This window comes from Dipodomys merriami, unplaced genomic scaffold (assembly GCF_024711535.1).
Source record: "Dipodomys merriami isolate MVZ:Mamm:240054 unplaced genomic scaffold, mDipMer1.0.p SCAF_7, whole genome shotgun sequence".
NCBI classification, from domain to species: domain Eukaryota; kingdom Metazoa; phylum Chordata; class Mammalia; order Rodentia; family Heteromyidae; genus Dipodomys; species Dipodomys merriami.
The window spans coordinates 2799568-2817638 of NW_027206290.1; the positions used below are offsets into that span (position 1 = coordinate 2799568).

Sequence of the window (18071 nt, forward strand, 5' to 3'; positions counted from 1 at the left end):
AGAGAGAGAGAGAGAGAGAGAGAGAGAGAGAGAGAGAGAGAGAGAGAGAGAGAGAGAGAGAGAGAGAGAGGAGAGAGGGAGAGAGAGAGAAAATTATTTAAAATTTTTAAATTTACCCATGAAAAACTGATATGGTAAGTTTCAATCTAAAAATCTGGATTTTAGGCACTATTAAGGCGCACTGTGAATTCTATGATCTTATTTCAAAAATTATCCATCTTTAAGATTCATGATTTTACAGAAATTTATCAGTGTAGAATTCTATATATGCTTAATTCTACATGTATCTTTTTATTCAGCAACACTTAATACCAGACACTGTGCCAGGTTTGATGTTAATGATAATAATATGAACTAAATCATTTCATGCATTATCTCCATTGTATTTCATATCCCCCACTCTTTTTATGGTAAGAAGATGATACATGCACAAAAGGTAGGAACATGGTAATGAGAAAGAGAGTCAGACAGAGTAAATGCATGGAGAAAGAAATGATTGGAAATTGGACAGAAATATAGGAAAAGACCCTTTTCCATACTGGGTCTTATTTTGTGCCAAAATTTGCCTTTTTCTTTCTTGCTTGCTTTCTGTCTGTTCTTTCTGTCTTTCTTTCTCTCATGTGAATGTGCACATTGTGTGTGGGGAGGGTGTGGCCACACATGCATGTGTGTTAGTACTAAGAATTGAACTAAGGGCATTGTACTCTGGATCCTTTTTTTCTTTTTGCTCATAGCTAGCATTCTGCCATTTCAGTTACAGTTCCTGTGTGGCACTTTGCTGCCTAATTGAAGATAAGAGTCTCATAAACTGTTCCACCCTGTTTGGCTTCAAACCCATGATCTTACAGATCTCAACCTACTGAGTAGCCAGAATGAGGGGAATGAGCCACCTGTGCTCAATTCTATTAATTTTTATGTGCACTCAATATTTATTCTAGTTCTGCCTAATCAATCCATTTCACTGATTCACACACATACAAAATATATAAATGTATGCAATATCAGGCATAAGAATACTTGGCAATTTCTCTGAAGTTTTAATCATGATGATGTGGCAGTGACTCAAGATTAATAACATGCTGCTCCATTTTATAAACGGCTCTCAAGCATTGGGGTAGAAAAATTTCAATTCTATAGATTCCTTTGCAGGCTGAGGAAATATGGTGGTAAAAGTCCTGATTTAAACAAACAGAGGTTTATAAGCTATTTGTTTCTAATTGACTAATGCAAGGTTTGAAACTTCTAAATCATTTTGAAGAATATACTCAGACATCATCAGGTTATTTTTGTGGGTTTGACACTGGCAGCTTAGCAGAATGAGAATGTTAATCTAGAAGAGTATACACATACATTATTATTTTTTCCATTCCTGACTTTAACACTTCAATTTTTTGTGAACACATTTCAACCCAGGATATTTTTATCCAGATTGAGATTGTTTTCCTAGTTGTAGTGAATGGTCAAACCCTGTTAAAACTTTTGCTTTATGCATTTCCTTACGGAAATCATGAATCCCTAGAAACAAAAACAAACTAGATATTGATTCAGGAAAAGTTTTATTCTTAAATTAAGAAATAAAATTATTTCACTTTTAAAGAAAGAATAATAAAAATATGCACATTTTTCTTACTACAGATGCATTTATTTTCCATGAGCAAAAGGGAAAATCCTAACAAAGGAGGAGGCTGCAATGCTTGATAAGAAATGTACGCATTATCCTGCCCATGTAATTGTAACCCCTCTGTACAGTATGTTCACAAAAAAATTAAATTAAAAAAAGGGAAAATCCTTTCAAAATATAGTTAAGACCAGGCACTGGTGGCTCATGCTGTAATCTAGTTACTCAGGAGTCTGAGATCTGAGGATCACAGTTCAAAGCTAGCCCAGGCAGGAAAGTCCATGAGACTCTTATCTCCAATAAACCACTAGAAAACTAGAAGTGGTGCTGTGGCTCAGGTGGCAGAGTGCTCGTCTTGAGCTGAAGGGCACAAGGACAGTGCCCAAGCCCAGAGTTCAAGCCCATGACCAACCAAAATATATATATATATATATATAGCTAAAATATGTGAAAATTCATTTAAGTTACACACTAATCATTAATTGGAGTGCATGTCTAATATTTAAAATGTAAGGCCACAGTAAAGCTACTAGCACAACTATATACATTGTAGCATTATTTACCAAAGGTAAGATATAGAAACAACCCAAATGCCACTCAATAGATAAATGGATAAAGAAAATGTGGGGGGCTGGGAAGGTGGCTCAAGTGGTACAGTGCTAGCCTTGAGGTGAAGAGCTGAGGGACAGTGCCCAGGCCCAGAGTTCAGGCCCCACGACAGGACTTCCCCCCCAAAAAAAAGAAAAACAAAATATGGTACATATTCAATATGAAATTCTATGCTTTTGTCAGAAAGAATGACATTGTCCCATTTCTAAGGAAATAGAAAGACTTGGAAAAAATCATATTAAATAAAGTAAGCCAGCCCCAAAGAAACATAGACTCCATGCTTTCTCTCATTTGTAATAATTAGTATATGTCTAGGATATTTCTAGCAGAGGATCACAATAGCTCAATAGCTATGTACTCATGACCACATAAAATGATGCTAATTAAAATGAACTACAATATATGGAAATAAGAGTTTTTTTAAAAAAAATATACAGTGTGAAGTTATTTCTTTTTTCTTCCATTTTTTTTCCCTTTGGTTTATCCTCTGGTGTCACTGTGTTTGATTTTGGTACCCTGTGTCTTGTATATGTGTTTATTGATTTGGAGAAGGGAGGGAGAATAACAAAATGGTGAGATAAAGAACAAAGAGCAAACCAAAGCCACAGTAATACTCACAAGAAATTTATGTTGGAAATGAACTTTACAACCTGTGGGGAAGAAGAGTTGGAGGAAGTGAAAGTGGGAGAAAATGAAGGAGGGGGTAACACTGTGAGACAAGAAATGTACCCATTACCTTACTTATGTAACTGTAACCCCTCTGTATATCACATTTACAATAAAGTAAAATATTATTGAAAGGAAATACAATATTATTTAACAAATAAATAAATGAGTCAAGTGTATTTCCTTCAATAAAAGGCATCATATTCTATTTTACTTGGCTTAATACAGTTTTTTTAAACAGGTATGTGACTGTGCATATGTGTGTATACCATAAGATGAAATATAAACTTTGCACATCAAATAAGGCCTAAGCAGAAAGCAATTTTTTTTTTTTGGATCTGGTCATGGGGCCTGAACTCTGGCCCTGGGCGCTGTCCCTCAGCTCTTCAGCTCAAGGCTAGCACTCTACCACTTGAGCCACAGCGCCACTTTGGCTTTTTTCTTTTTGCTTATGTGGTGCTGAGGAATCGAACCCAGGGCTTCATGCATGCAAGGCAAGTGCTCTACCACTGAGCCACCTTCTCAGCCCAGCAGAAAGCAAATTTTTAATGATTTCGGTCTTATATTGTTCTGTTGAATTACTTATATTTGGGGTGATTATGCCTATGATTCTAATATTCACTGTTTAATTTCTTTTGTTGTTGTTGTTTTTTTAATTGACATCAGTAGTATAGGGGGTTTCCTTCACAGGGAATTTTTAATGGGCAATGAAAGTATTCTATATACTATAATGGTAGACGTGGACATATGACATATATTAAGCAGAATCCGTAGGACATAGAACACAAAGAATGAGTTCTCATGTAAACTACAGACCATAATTATTAATAATATCTCAATTTTAACAAATGTACCACAGTACAGGTATTTTTTGTTTTTGGTTTTTATTGTAAAAATACTATAGGATTCAAATATTTTTTTCTTTCTTGCAATTGTTTCTAACATATTTATAAGATGATTTCTTTGTTGCTTTGTATGTCCCTCCCCCATGGTATTACCCCTGTTTTTACTGTATTTGATGTTGGTATACTTTGTGGAGGGGAAGGGAAAAACAAATTGTTTAAATAGGGATACATGTGGACCCATTGCACCAATGAGATGCACAAGATGTTATATCAAAAAACGAACTTTACAACTTTGGCCAGGAGAAGGGGGGTATCCCGGGGTGAGGGGGCTGGGGAGATAGGAAGGGATGAAAAGGGGAAACAAAGGAGGAGGTAACAATGCTTGATAATTGTAATTGTAATTGTAATTGTAAAATTGTAAACCCTCTGTACAGTATTTTCACTGTTTAATTTCTTCAGGCAATTTCTCCCAGACTTTCCAGTCCTATCTCTCCTAGATGGAAGTTTTCTCTTAGTATTACTATTTTTAATCAGTTCCCTCAGTCTTTTCATAACCAAGCAGAAACCTTCCACATGTTTCCCACATATGTAAAAAATTATATTTTTAATTATATTTAGTGATTATTCAGATGTATCTCTGAATTGTTCTGTCATCTCAAAGTAACTCTTGGTTTGATTATAAATCCTATGATCTAAGTATGTCTATGTGAGTTCATTAACTTTTGGCCAGTCTGGTTCTGTCTTTCTCTCAGGTACCCATTTTATTCCCTTTTATGTTTTTTCCTTGTCCACCTTAGCCCATTGAAGCCTAACTGATGCCCTGTCATGAATCAAACAAATGGTATTTTTTTATTTTGAAATCCCTTCTTCCTTTTTTGTAAAAAATGTAAAGCTGTCAAAATCAATTTTGAAATTTTGAAACTCTTTAAAGGTAAAAAAAATCTTAGATACCTTCAGTGCTACCACAAGGCTATGTTTGGCATATTTCTGATAGTTTTGTTCAGTACCTTGTAATAATCTTACTAAAGAACCTGTCATGCTGAATTAAAGCTGGCTTTTTTTTAGAAAATGAACTTATTTAACACTGAAATCTCAAGCCCTAGTACTTTGATTATTTCATAGGAATAAATAAATAAATAAATAAATAAATAAATAAATAAATAAATAAATAAATAAATAAATGCATATCCACCTCCCAGCCTCCACCCTCCACCTGGGCTAGGGTGGCCCTCTTCCCAGCCACCACCTGGCCCAGGGCGACAGGTACAGGTTCTCCTTTGAGGAGCACTCACCCAAGAGACCCCGTCCCTGCCCTGTGAACCCAGCCCCAGGTGAACTTGCCTGTGATGACCTGGACAGCAGATGAATGTAGATTTAGTGGACTGCCTCATCGTAACTCTAGGGGTAACAATGTGAGCTAGTACTTTTTATTTAGAAGACAAATGTAAGCATTCTTATGGTTTTAATTATTATTTAAGTAAGTGTAAATTGACTTAAACAACTAACATACTGAAGTATAACAAACTACATGAAATTTAAATAAATCATAAGCAAAAGTGGGGCAAAAAATGAACCCAGAAATAAAACTAAGTTGAAAACTCTGAATTTGACACTCATATTTCTTTCTCCTGGTTCTACAATAGTATCTTTACCCAATTCAAATTCTGAATGTTCAGATTTTTCCTATATTCAAACTGATAGATTCCTGTTATCCTTAATTTCTTCCATTCTTAAGTATGTCATGTCTGCCTAAATAGCCCTTAGATTTCGAGAGAACTTTATGAACATCCTAAGAGATTTCCTAGGAGCCTTATTCTCCTACTTCTCCCTTGTGGCCTCTCATTTCAGACTTTGATACAATTGTACTAAGTTACACTAATTGGAACATTCTATTCCACATGTTTGGAGCTAGTTGTATTGGAAGATAAAGTGCACATTTGCATAAATGAATATGTAGAAGATGCAAAATAACACATAAATATGTTCCTGTGATACATTGGGTAAAAACTTCCTTCACTGTACATTTCAATCTGACCACAGGAAGAATTTTTTAATTCACTTTTTAACTGAAAATTGTACTAAATTTTTCTAATACCAAGTGAAATGGTAAATACACAATTTGGACTATTACTATGATGAGTTGAAATTCAAGTAAGGTCTATATGTCCTAATCTAGTTGACTATGTATTTTCCAGAGAAAGAATGTATTTCTTCATTTCATGCCTACTTTTTTCTTAAAAATCAGGATACTTATGAAATGATTTAATCTCTGTGTTTCACTGTCTTATTTCTAAAAAAATGCAATCAGTTCTCTCTGAATAAAAATATTTTGTAAGGAATACATCATGATTTTTCAATTCACTTGAAAAATTGATAGGAAAAATAGTATCAGAAGTTCACCATTATTTGTTTTCATTGAAAAAATTATTTAGGAAGCAAACCTAATATTTGCTCTTCTTTTGCTTAGCAGAATGATTCACCTGAAAAATTCAATGTCTTCAATATTTCTCCCAGTCAATAACCACTGTTTGAGTATGTATGTATGGACCAGGTGCTGGTCTCTGTGACAGAAATACACTGATTTTTAAAGAACAGGGAGAGCTTACATTCTAGAGTTAATGTCGTTTATATTTAAATACATATCAAACTACATTCTCATAAGCATTCACATAGAAACTTTTTTCTACTTATTATATACAAAGCATATATGGAACTGATAAGAACAGATACTATACTTGATCTTAGCCAAATTCCAAGAAACAATAGAGTACATATTATTGCCTAATGTTACAGAAGTAAGCATAAGAATTCAGAGGTAAAACAAAACTTGCATAAAGATCTAAAACCTTAAGTGTGGAATGGTAAATTTTCAGTAATCATCAGTTAGAAAAATTAGTAAATTATATCTGTCCAAACCTGCTGCCTTTGTAGTTCTCCAAATTTATCTTTCTCCCTCTTTATCTTTCTGTCTCCTGTCTGTATGTGTTTATGCATGTGTGTGTAAGTCTTAATATTCGAAGATTAGTTATAATAATCTACAAATTTCTTTTCTATTATTTTAGTTAATGTGCCATTTAACAAGAAATGCACTCAAGAATAAAAGAATATATATATATATATATATATATATATATATATATCAAATGTGGCATACAGTAAGTAGACAAATAAGAAATTATTAAGAATTTCAAACTCGTAAAACCTGTTACTTTTTCAAATTGACTTACCACATGACTTAATCCACCAGAGCTTATGAAAATTCATTACATTTCATCTCAAACATCTTTTGGGAAAAAGGACAGAGATTCTTTTCAAATTACAGCTCACAAAACTATTGCAATTCCATATGCACAATCAATATTGATGAATAACATTGAAAGGAAGGACTACCTTGAACCTGGTTCATAACTTTAGGGAATCTGTGAATTACCAAGGGATGTGCAGTACTATGTTAGCCGTACCACAGTGCTCAATTTGGGGCTTTAGTGAAATAAAGTTTGTTCAGTAGGCTTATCTAATTTCCTTTGGGAAATCAGCTGAGTAAAATCCATATTTAGCTCTCATTCACTGACGTTTGAAGGGACAATTTTACAAAATTATCACTTGGAAAACTTTGTGAAAATAAGAAACATAACCACACAAACTCACTTTCCTAAACACTTTAGATATCACTTGTATTAGTGGTGTGACATTAGTATGAAACAACAAAATGAATGTAATTGTGTGGGATCAATAAGAAACATGCTTCTTCATGTAACATTCACAAAATGGGAGCTACACAAAGTATAATATAAGATGGCCAAAAGGGAAGCTAATTGTATGCAATGTAGAACTCCATTTTAGTTCCTTTATAATATGACAGAAATTATCATATCTGACTCAATATGCTTATTTAGGTCTGTACTTTACTAGAAATTAATTATTTATAAAGACAGTGTTTTTGACTGTGGCTCAGTTGTTTATGTGTATAAAATCCCATTAAATCAATAGGCTGAGATCTGAGGTTCTTGATTTGAAGCCAGTCAGAGCAGGGAAGTCCATGAGATGCTTATTTTCAGTTATTCACCAAAAAGCTGAAAGTGGAGGTATGGGTCAAGTGGTAGAGTTTAAGCCTTGAACAAAAATGCTCAGGGACAGTTTCCCAGGCCCTGAGTTCAAGCTGTCAGACCAGTAAAATCAGAATATTAGTTAACTGATAATAATAAACAAATAAAATATAAAGATAGTCTTTGTTAGAGCTTATAAAGGATTTCTCTAATTCCCCCTCTTCTTTTTCCTCTTTCTTGGTTTCCCTTTTCAGTGAAATTTGATTAACATAAATGTATTCTATTATTCCAGAGGTATCTGGCACTCTTAAAAGAAAAAAAAAATCTAAAGCCACTAAAACAACTTTTGTAGTGGTGGAATTGTTCCAAACTTTTCTATTGACATCTCAGGTGAGAAGACAGTTTTCATGGTCACGTGGCATTTCTGACAATCTTAAGAACAGAAGCAACAGAAGGCATCACAAATTTTGGTCTTAACTGTTTTGGTAGGTAGAAATCCTTTCTCCTTTGTTGCAAGGGGCATGGTTGTTTACAGTTCACAGTCTGTGAAAAATAGTAAGCTTTCTTAATGTAATTATAGAAATTAAATGACCTAAGTTTATGGTGCTCCTGCTTTTTCAAAAACACACTGTGTAGATATCATCTGTTACATATCACACACCTGTGGTAACTAGAGCTTTAGGGAACAAGATGCAAGGAAATGGCAGTTCTTTGGCTACTACTATTGTGTTGAGTAATTTGTCCATTGACTTCGCTTTCTGAAACTGACAGTTCTTGAGTATGTTTTCCAATGTCTATAATTTTCTTTTATAGGTTGGATTTTTCTCCTCGAGTCAAGGAATTTAGATGATACGTTAATTATGCTCTGAGTGTACTATCACTACTTGTCTGGGAAAACAAGACTAAAAAATAGAGAAAACTAAGGAGAGAGATGGTGGAGGAGAAGCTGGGAGCTAAACAAGCTCTCACGTAAAAAACAGTTTAGTGTTCTAGTGAAAAGTACAAGGCAAGAGAGTCACACCAAGTGTGCATCATAGTACAGAGACTTTGGCCAGAGAGGAAAAACCCAGGCAGCCTCATTAATGAGACAGATTTGAGCATTTGCTAATGTCTGCAGCATCGGCAGCAGTGGCTGCTGCAGTCACAGTATTAACAGAGAGAGCCTGGGACAAAGGCTCCAGAGGCAGTGTGTGAACAGATTCTACTCACTGCCAGCAAAAACTGACAGAGTGGAAATCTTAATCCAGCTGACCACAGACAGTTGCAGATCTGGACAGCCCAGAAACCAAGGGAAAGGCTTGAGTGCCACCCAAGACGTCATTCTTTTTCACAGAGCAGCAGTGGAAGGTAGCCTCTTCTCCACTACTGGAGGAGAACTTTATTCTTGATACTGACAAAGACTGGGCCAGAGCAGCTAGCTGGTAAGTCAGGCCTTGGAAGAAGACAATAGGAGCCATTCAATAGGTCAAAGGAAGCTGACCTGTGGAGCTCAGCTCCACCCAGGGGAAATTAGCCCTTCTCAGGTAGAGATAGCTCTGCCCCTGGAGGAGCTAGTAAACAGAGCCAGAGGCTGCCCCACCCCACTGTAGAACAGGTAGCATATCCAGCTGAAGGAGGGTAAAAGAAAAACATTTGGAAAGTCAGTAAACATAAATCATGAGAATGGCTCCAGGCTGGGCTGTGTGAGTGTCTCAGAGGCTAGCCTCTCAGTGAATAGCTACTGATTGTTGATAGGCCTCAATGCTACCCACAACCTAGCCCCATCACAGTAACTCTAAGCTAGAGGAAACAGCCACTTTTGTGATACTCAAAGCAGGTCATATGCCCACTGAGGAGGAGGGTCATAAAGTCTCTGGTAAGGCAGAGCTTTGTTCTGAATAATCAAAACAAACTGATTTTAAAAACCCATCAAGCCACAGGCAAACCATACACCACAAGCAAATCAAAGACTCCACCAAGAGACTGGTTAAGGACACAAGGGAGAAACAAGATCCTTCCCAGCAGACCCCCCAAAAACAAACAAACAAACAAACAAAAGAACCCAAAGAACTCTTTTTTCTATCTATTTTTTTAATTTAATAAAAGGTTTTCTATTTTTTTCATCATTTTATTTTACTTTTTTTAAATTCCCTTTTTGCTCTTTTTTCCCTTTTGGTCCTTTTTAAAAAAAAATTATTTTTGGCTTTACTTAATTGCTGTTCTGTTCATCCCAGGTATATACCTGTCTTCGGTTACTAGACCTTATTCTTCATTGTGCACATACTTAATTAGGATATTGATTACTTAATTCACAAATTCTCAGGCTAAACTCCCTCAATTGTAGTATTATTTCTTTATACATATATATATATATATATTTATACACACACACACACACACACACACACACACACACACACACACACACACACACATATATATATATATATATATATATATATATATATATATAGGTGGTGGGGCTTGAACTCTGGGACTGAGTGCTATCCCTTAGCTCTTCAGCTCAAAGTGAGCACTCTACCACTTGAGCCAAAACACCACTTCATTTTCTGAGTGGTGTTTTGGACATAAGAGTCTCACAGTGGCTGGGAAGATGGCTTGGTGGTAGAGTGCTTGCCTCGCATGCATGAAGCCCTGAGTTCAATTCCTCAGCACCACATAAAGCAGAAAAAGCCAGAAATGGTGTGTGGCTCAAGTGGTAGATCACTAGCCTTGAGCTGAAGAACTGAGGTACAGGGCCCAGGCCCAGAGTTTAGGCCCCACAATGAACAAAAAAAAAAAAAGAGTCTCTTGGACTTTCCTGCCGGGGCTGGGTTTGAACTGCAATCCTCAGATCTTAGCTTCCTTTGTAGCTAAGATTAAAGGTGTGAGCCACAGGTGCCCGGCTTATTTTTATATATTGTTTAAGTGTTTCTTTTTTAAATTTTTAATTTTCCTTTTTCTTTATCTCTCTTCTCCTAGGTCTTGGTTATATTCTCTTTCCCTTTTCCTCCCCACATTCCTCTAATTTTATTTTCTTCTCACAATTCTCCCTACATCTATTAATTTCTGGTCTGCTGACTCCTTCTTTGTTTTTCTTAGTCCATTGATCTCTAGTTGTTTGTTGTTGAACTAGATTGTATCTGTTTAACTAGATTGAACATATATTAATTTTGACTGTGTCAAACAATCTGTGCAACTACAGAGCTCTGGTTAATGCTTGCCTTAAAATAGTGTAGTATAGAACTAGTTTTGCTGTCATACCCAAATGGGAAGAGCAAGCTGGAGAAACACAAGAAAAATGGCAAGTCCGGGTATCTCAATTTCTGCTCATGATAATCAGACAACAGGGCAGTTAATGGATAATCCAGAGAAGAGTTTCCAAATGATAAACACTACTGGTAAACATGCCGAATGAAAAAACTGAAAGCCTGTAAAGGACTCTGTGTGAGTTTGAAATACATGAGCATGATTAGGCTAAACAAAGATTAATAGAGGAATTTCATGAATGTGAGGTGGTTAATGAAAGCTTAATAGAGGAATTTCATAATCAAGATGAAAATAAACCAAGATAGATAGATTCATGGAATCTACAAACAGAAAGCTGGAGGAATCCATGGAGGCAACAAAGGGAATGCTGAATGAAACCCAACAGAAGCAAAGGGAGTACAATGAAACTATAACCAATCAAATAAAGGAATTGAGAATGAACACTGAAAAACAAAATAAGGCGGTAAAGAAGTCCATACAAGATCTAAGACAAAGCACCAACAGAGAATTTGAAGCCATCAGGTCTGACCAATTAGAAGGAAAGAAAATTTAAAAAAACAAGGTAGAAAGTCTTGACAGTAGGTTGACCATGCAGAAGATTGAATCTCCAGGATTGAAGACAGCCCAAACATTATAGAGAAAGAATAAGCAAGTATTTAAGACAAATCCAAGAAATATGATAGATCTATACAACATTTACAAGATACCTTCAAAAGGCCTTATTTAAGGCTAATGGGTGTAGGAGGGCCTAGAGACAGAAGAGAAAGATCTAGGAAATTTGTTTAACAGAATCCTAGAAGAGAACTTCCCAAACATGGAAAAAAAGGCCCATTCAGGTACAAGAAAACTTTAGAACTCCAAACAGACCAGACCAGAACAGGACATCCAACTGTCACATTGTAATCTGCATAGGAACAATTGAGAACACAGAAAGGATCCTTAAAGCTATTGAGGAGAAAATATCAATCAGCTATAAAGGAAAATCAATCAGAATAACTTCAGATTTCTCAGCAGAGACAATGAAAGCAAGAAGAGCCTTGAATAATGTATGTCATGCTCTAAAGAAAAACACCTCTCATCCAAGAATACTGTACCCAGCTAAACTCTCCTTCGTAGTAGAAAGTCAAATAAAAACCTTCCACAGCAGGAAAAATTGAAACTATGTATCTCTACTAACCCAGCCCTACAAAACACTTAAAGATGAAACATTGAAAACCAACAAGAGCATGATAAAGGCCAAGAAACAACCCCAACCAGAGAATTCAAGAATCATAGAAAGAAGCTGGTGGTACAGCCCCCAACAGGGTGGATAACATGGCAGGAACTACCAAACACCTCTTAGTCCTAACTCTCAATATTAGTGAACTTAACTCTCCAATTAAGTGACACAGATTGTCAGGTTGGATCAAAAAGCAAGATCCTTCTATCTGCTACCTTCAAGAGAAACAACTTGACCACTAAAACAAATGTATTCTGAAAGTGAAAGGCTGGAATAGAATCTACTAAGAAATTGACCCATTAACAGGCAGGAGTTGCAATCCTAATATCAGATAAAATAGACTTCAAATTAAAATTAGCAATAAGAGTTAAAGAAGCTCATTGCATATTAATTAAGGATCTCTCCTTCAGGAGAATATTATAATCCTTAATATCTACTAACCAAATAATGGAACACCCAATTTATCCAAGAAACACTTCTTTACTTCAAATCTCACATAGAGCCAAAGACATTAATTGTTGGGAACATTAACACACCACTATCCCCTATATATAGATCAACCAGGCAAAAACTCAACAGAGAAACCTTGGATCTAAACAACTGCATAGATCAACTAGACAACAGACCTCTACCGAATATTTCATCCAGCAGCATCAGAATACATGCTCTTCTCAGCAGTGCATGGAACATTTTCCAATATAGACCACATTTAAAGTCACAAAGCAAACTTGTCCAAATTCAGAAACATTGAATTATACCCTGAATTCTCTCAGACCACAAGGGAATAAAATTTAAATTCAACACCAAAAGCCACCAAAGAAAATCCTGTAATATGTGGAGACTGAACAACACACTGTTGAACCACCAGTTGGTCATGGAAGAGATTAGAAAGGAAATTCAAATGTTCATGATATTTAACAAAAATGAACACACAAATTACCAGCTCCTTTGGGACTCAGCAAAGGCAGTACTCAGAGGCAAGTTTATAGCTCTGAGTTCCTACATCAACATATTGTAGAGATCTGAAACCAACAATTTAATGAGATACCTGAAGTTCCTTGAAAAAATAGCAAGATGCTAAACCCCAATCCAGTAGACAGAAACAAATGATTAAAATTAAATCAGAATTAAATGAATTTGAGTCTTCCAAAACCATAGAAAGAATCAACAAAACAGAGTTGGTTCTTTGAAAAAATTAACAGAATTGACCGACCTTTAGCAAATTATATCAGAAAAAGAAGATAATACACCCAAATAAGCAATCTCAGAGATGAAAATGGAAACATCACCACAGAAACCACCAAGATTCAGAACATTATAGGGAATACTTCTCTAACCTTTATGCTAATAAGTTTGAGAATCTGGAAGAAATTAATGCATTTCTAGCAAAGATTGACATGCACAAACTAAATCAAGATGATTTAACCCAAGTTAACAGAACCATATCAAGCATTGAAGTAGAAACAACAATAAGAAACCTCATATCCAAGAAAAGACCAAGACTGGATGATTTACAGCTGAATTCTACAAGGCCCTCAATGCAGAACTCCCACCAATGCTCCTCCAACTCTTCAGTGAAATTGAAAGTGAAAATTCACTACTAAACTCTTTCTTTGAAGTCATTATAATCCTCATCCTAAAACCAGGCAGGGACTCATCAAAGAAAGAAAATTATAGACCCATTTCTTTGATGAACATTGATGCAAAACTTCTCAACCAAATTTTGGCCAATTGATTTCAACAACTCATCAAAAAAATCACACACTATGATCAAACAAATTTCATTTTGGGGATGCAAAGCTGGTTCGAAATATGTTAAACAATCAATATAATTCATCACATCAACAAGAGCAAGGATAAGGACCACATGATTATCTTAATTGATGCAGAAAATGCATTTGACAAGAACCCATGCCTGTATAATGTAAGCTCTGGAAAAACTAGGAATCCATGGAACATCCCTCAATATAATAAAGTCTATGTATAACAAATCTACAGCCAGCATTTTATTTAAGGGCAAAAAGCTAAAGCCATTTCTTCTAAATTCAGGAAAAAGACAAAGATGTCTACTCTCTCCTCTTCTCTTCAGTGTAATATTAGAATGCCTAGCTAGAGCAATAAGACAAGATACAAACATAAAGGGGGGAATCTTTTATTTATTTATATTGTTTTTGTTGGTCATGAGGCTTGAACTCTCAGCCTGGGCAATGTCCCTGAGCATTTCATCTCAAGGTTAACACTCCACTGCTTGAGCCACACACCATTTCTGGTTTTCTATTGGTTTATTGGAGACAAGAATCTCACAGACTTTCTTGCTAGGACAGGCTTTGAACTAGGATCCTCAGATCTCAACCTCCTGAGTACCAAGGATTACAGGCATGAGCCACCATCACCCAGCATAAAAGGGGATCTAAATAAGGAAAGATGAAGTAAAACTCTCCTTCTTTGCAGATAACATGATCTTGTATTTAAAGCACCCCATGAATTCCACCCCCAAGTTACTCAAGATGAAAAGAAACTTCGGCAAAGTAGCAGGGTATAAAATTAATGATAAAAAAATCAATGGCTTATCTCTATCCCAATAACGAGAAGACTGCAGCTGAAATTAGGAAAACAACTCCTTTTGTAATAGCCCTCAAAAAAAAATACCTAGGAGTTAACCTAACTAAAGAAGTGAAGGGGGCTGGGAAGGTGACTCAGTGGTAGAGCGCTTGCCTTGCATGCCTGAGGCCCTGGGTTCGATTCCTCAGCACTACATAAGCAAAAAGAAAAAAAGCTGGAAGTGGCACTATGGCTCAAGTGTTAGAGTGCTAGCCTTGAGCTGAAGAGCTGAGCGACAGCTCCCAGGCCCAGAGTTCAGGCCCCACGACTGGAACCAAAAAAAAAAAAAAATTAAAAAAATTAAAAAAAAGAAGTGAAGGATCTCTATGATGAAAACTTTAAAAAACCAAAAAAGGAAATTAAAGCAGAACTAAGGAACTGGAAAAACCTCCCAAATTCCTGGACTGGGAAGATTAAAATTGTGAAATCGGCAATACTGCCAAAGTTCTTCAATGCAATACCTATCAACATTCCAACTTCATTCTTCAATGAAATAGAAGAAGCAACCCAAAAATTCATATGGAACAATAAAAGACCCCAAATAGCAAAAAAGAAAAAAACCCGCAGAAAGAACAATGCTTGAGGAATATCAATACCGAATTTCAAACTCTACTACAAAGCCATAGTAATCAAAACAGCTTGGTACTGGAACAAGAACAGACATGAGGACCAATGGAATAGAACTGAAGTCACAGAAATGAACCCACAGAGCTATCTTTCATAAGGGAGCTAAAAAATGGAATGGAAGAAAAACAACCTCTTCAGTAAATGGGTCTGGAAAAATTGGTTAAACACCTGTAGAAAAACTAAAGCTAGATCCCTACATATCACCCTCCAATAGAATCAACTCCAAATAGAACAAAGACTTCTAAGTAAAAGCAATCACCCTGAAAACATTACAGGAAGGAATAGAAGAAAAGCTATGACTCCTTGGCACAGGCTGAATTTTCTTAATAAAGACCCAGAAACACAACAAATCAAAGAAAGTTTGGACAAATGAGATTGCATGAAATTGCAGATCTTTTACATGGCAAAGGACATAGCAAGCAAGATCAATAAAAAGCCCATGGATTGGGAGAAGATATTCACTAGCCCTATGATGGACAAAGATCTCATATCTAAAACGTATTTAGAACTTAAAAAAATAAATCCCCAACAACAAATCCTCAAAGAAATAACTGCCCCTTTAACAAGTGGGCTAAAGACATAAGGAGAGACCTCTCTGAAGAAGTAATGAGAGTGGCCAATAGACACATGAAGAAATCCTCAACTTCTCTGGCCATAAAATAAATGCAAATCAAAACAACATTGAGATTCCACCTCACCCCAGTTGGAATGGCTACAATCAAGAATTCTAATAACAACAGATGCTGGAGGGGATGTGGACAGAAGGGAACCCTATTGAATTGGTGGGAGGGTAAACTTGTTCACCCACTTTGGAAAGCAGTATGGAGGTTCCTCAAAAGACTCCACATAGAGCTCCCCTATGACCCAGCAATCCCACTTTTGGGAATTTACCCAAAGAATCACAAACAAAGCCACACTAAAGCTACCAGCACAACTATGCTTACCGCAGCATTATTCACCATAGCTAAGATATGATACCAACCCAGATGCTCCTCAGTAGATGAATAAATCAAGAAAATTTGGTATAAACACCCCAGTCCCCGCCACACAATGGACTTTTATGCCTTCATCAGAAAGAATGACACCACACTTTGTGTTAGGAAATGAAAAGACTTGGAAAAAATTATATGAAGTGAAGTAAGCCAGGCCCAAAGAAACACAGGTCCTATGGTTTCCCTTATTTGCATCACCTAGTATATGTCTAGGTCAAGCAGAAACGGTCAAAAGCTATGACCATACAAGATGATGCTAAGCAAAATGACCCCAATATAGGGACACAGAGATTTTATCTGTCTTGCTGTATTTTTTTAATGTACTCATAATGTACTATTTGTTTTTTTTTGTTTTTTTATGTTTTCACTGTATTTGATTCCGGTGCCCTGCTTCTTATATGTATATTTTTCCAATTTGGGTAGGGGAAGTGAAATGCTGAAAAAAAGATACAGGTTGACCCATTGTAGCAATGAGATGTACAAGACACTATGTTAAAAGCAATCTTAACAGCTTCATTGTGGGGTGAGGGAGAAGTTGGGGAGGTGGAGAGGGAAGGGATGGTGGGGGAAAAACAAAGGAGGAGGTAACAATGCTCCATAAGAAGTGAATTTATTACCTTACTCATGTAACTGTAACCCCTTTGTGCAGTATCTTTACAATAAAAATATATATTACAAAGAATAAAAAACAGAATCAAATCAAATAAATGGCAATGAACTGAAGTCAGAGAGATGAAAGGACTTCACTAATACAAAGAGAAGTGGAGATTATACATGGAGCATGGAGCCCATGAAAACCTGTACAGCCGCCCATGAAAACCTGTTTTTTCATTTCATTCCAATCAGACATTCTTTAATAGACCCATGTGTCTGGAATTTTATGTGGACTGTATTGCTGGGGCTGGGTATCTGACTTATTTAGTGGTTTTGAATCTACCTTTTACTGCTCACTTCTCATTGCCAATTCTTGTTTCTTCTTTCTCAACCTTTAAACCCTTCAATAACTACATATATGTTCCAAAAAGTATTATCAGTCATAAAATATTCAGAAATTTTGGTAAGTAACACTTTGCAACAAAAACATGCTGAGAAATCTGGAAATGTGTCAAAATACAAAAAAATCTATGTCATATATTCAGTAGGGCTGATGGGGAATCCAGATATTTCTCAATTTAATAAGTTTCTTGGTTGATTCTTCAGTGGTTTTTCTGATTAGCACTCTGAGAAATTCAGCTTCAAGGATTGGCTCCTGATCTAGTATCATGCACATCGGCTCTGTCTGATAGAGATAGTTCAACAAGACTATATGGACTAGCCATACACTCTCAGTTGATACCAAGGATTTGCTCTGACAAACAGCTCAGCTGCCAGGAGAATTTTGAGAGTAAACTTTTGGCTCATGAGACTGAAAGACACATTAATATAAAACAACTGAAGATTAATTTCAGCATTCCTGGATATATTTAGAAACATTTATCTGATCTGTGGTATAATACTATATAAATTTTGCTACCAAAGACCATGTAGAAAATATAGACATGTAAAATGAGCAAAAGTGAAGTTTTTAACTTATAATTTTGCCAAAATTTTGTTAACCCA

General features: G+C 36.0%; 1 protein-coding gene across 1 annotated transcript in view; it reads right to left on the reverse strand.

Moving 5' to 3' along the window:
- Negr1 (neuronal growth regulator 1) overlaps positions 1-18071 on the reverse strand; it is an 876873-nt gene that overhangs the window by 295573 nt on the left and 563229 nt on the right. The window lies entirely within an intron of this gene.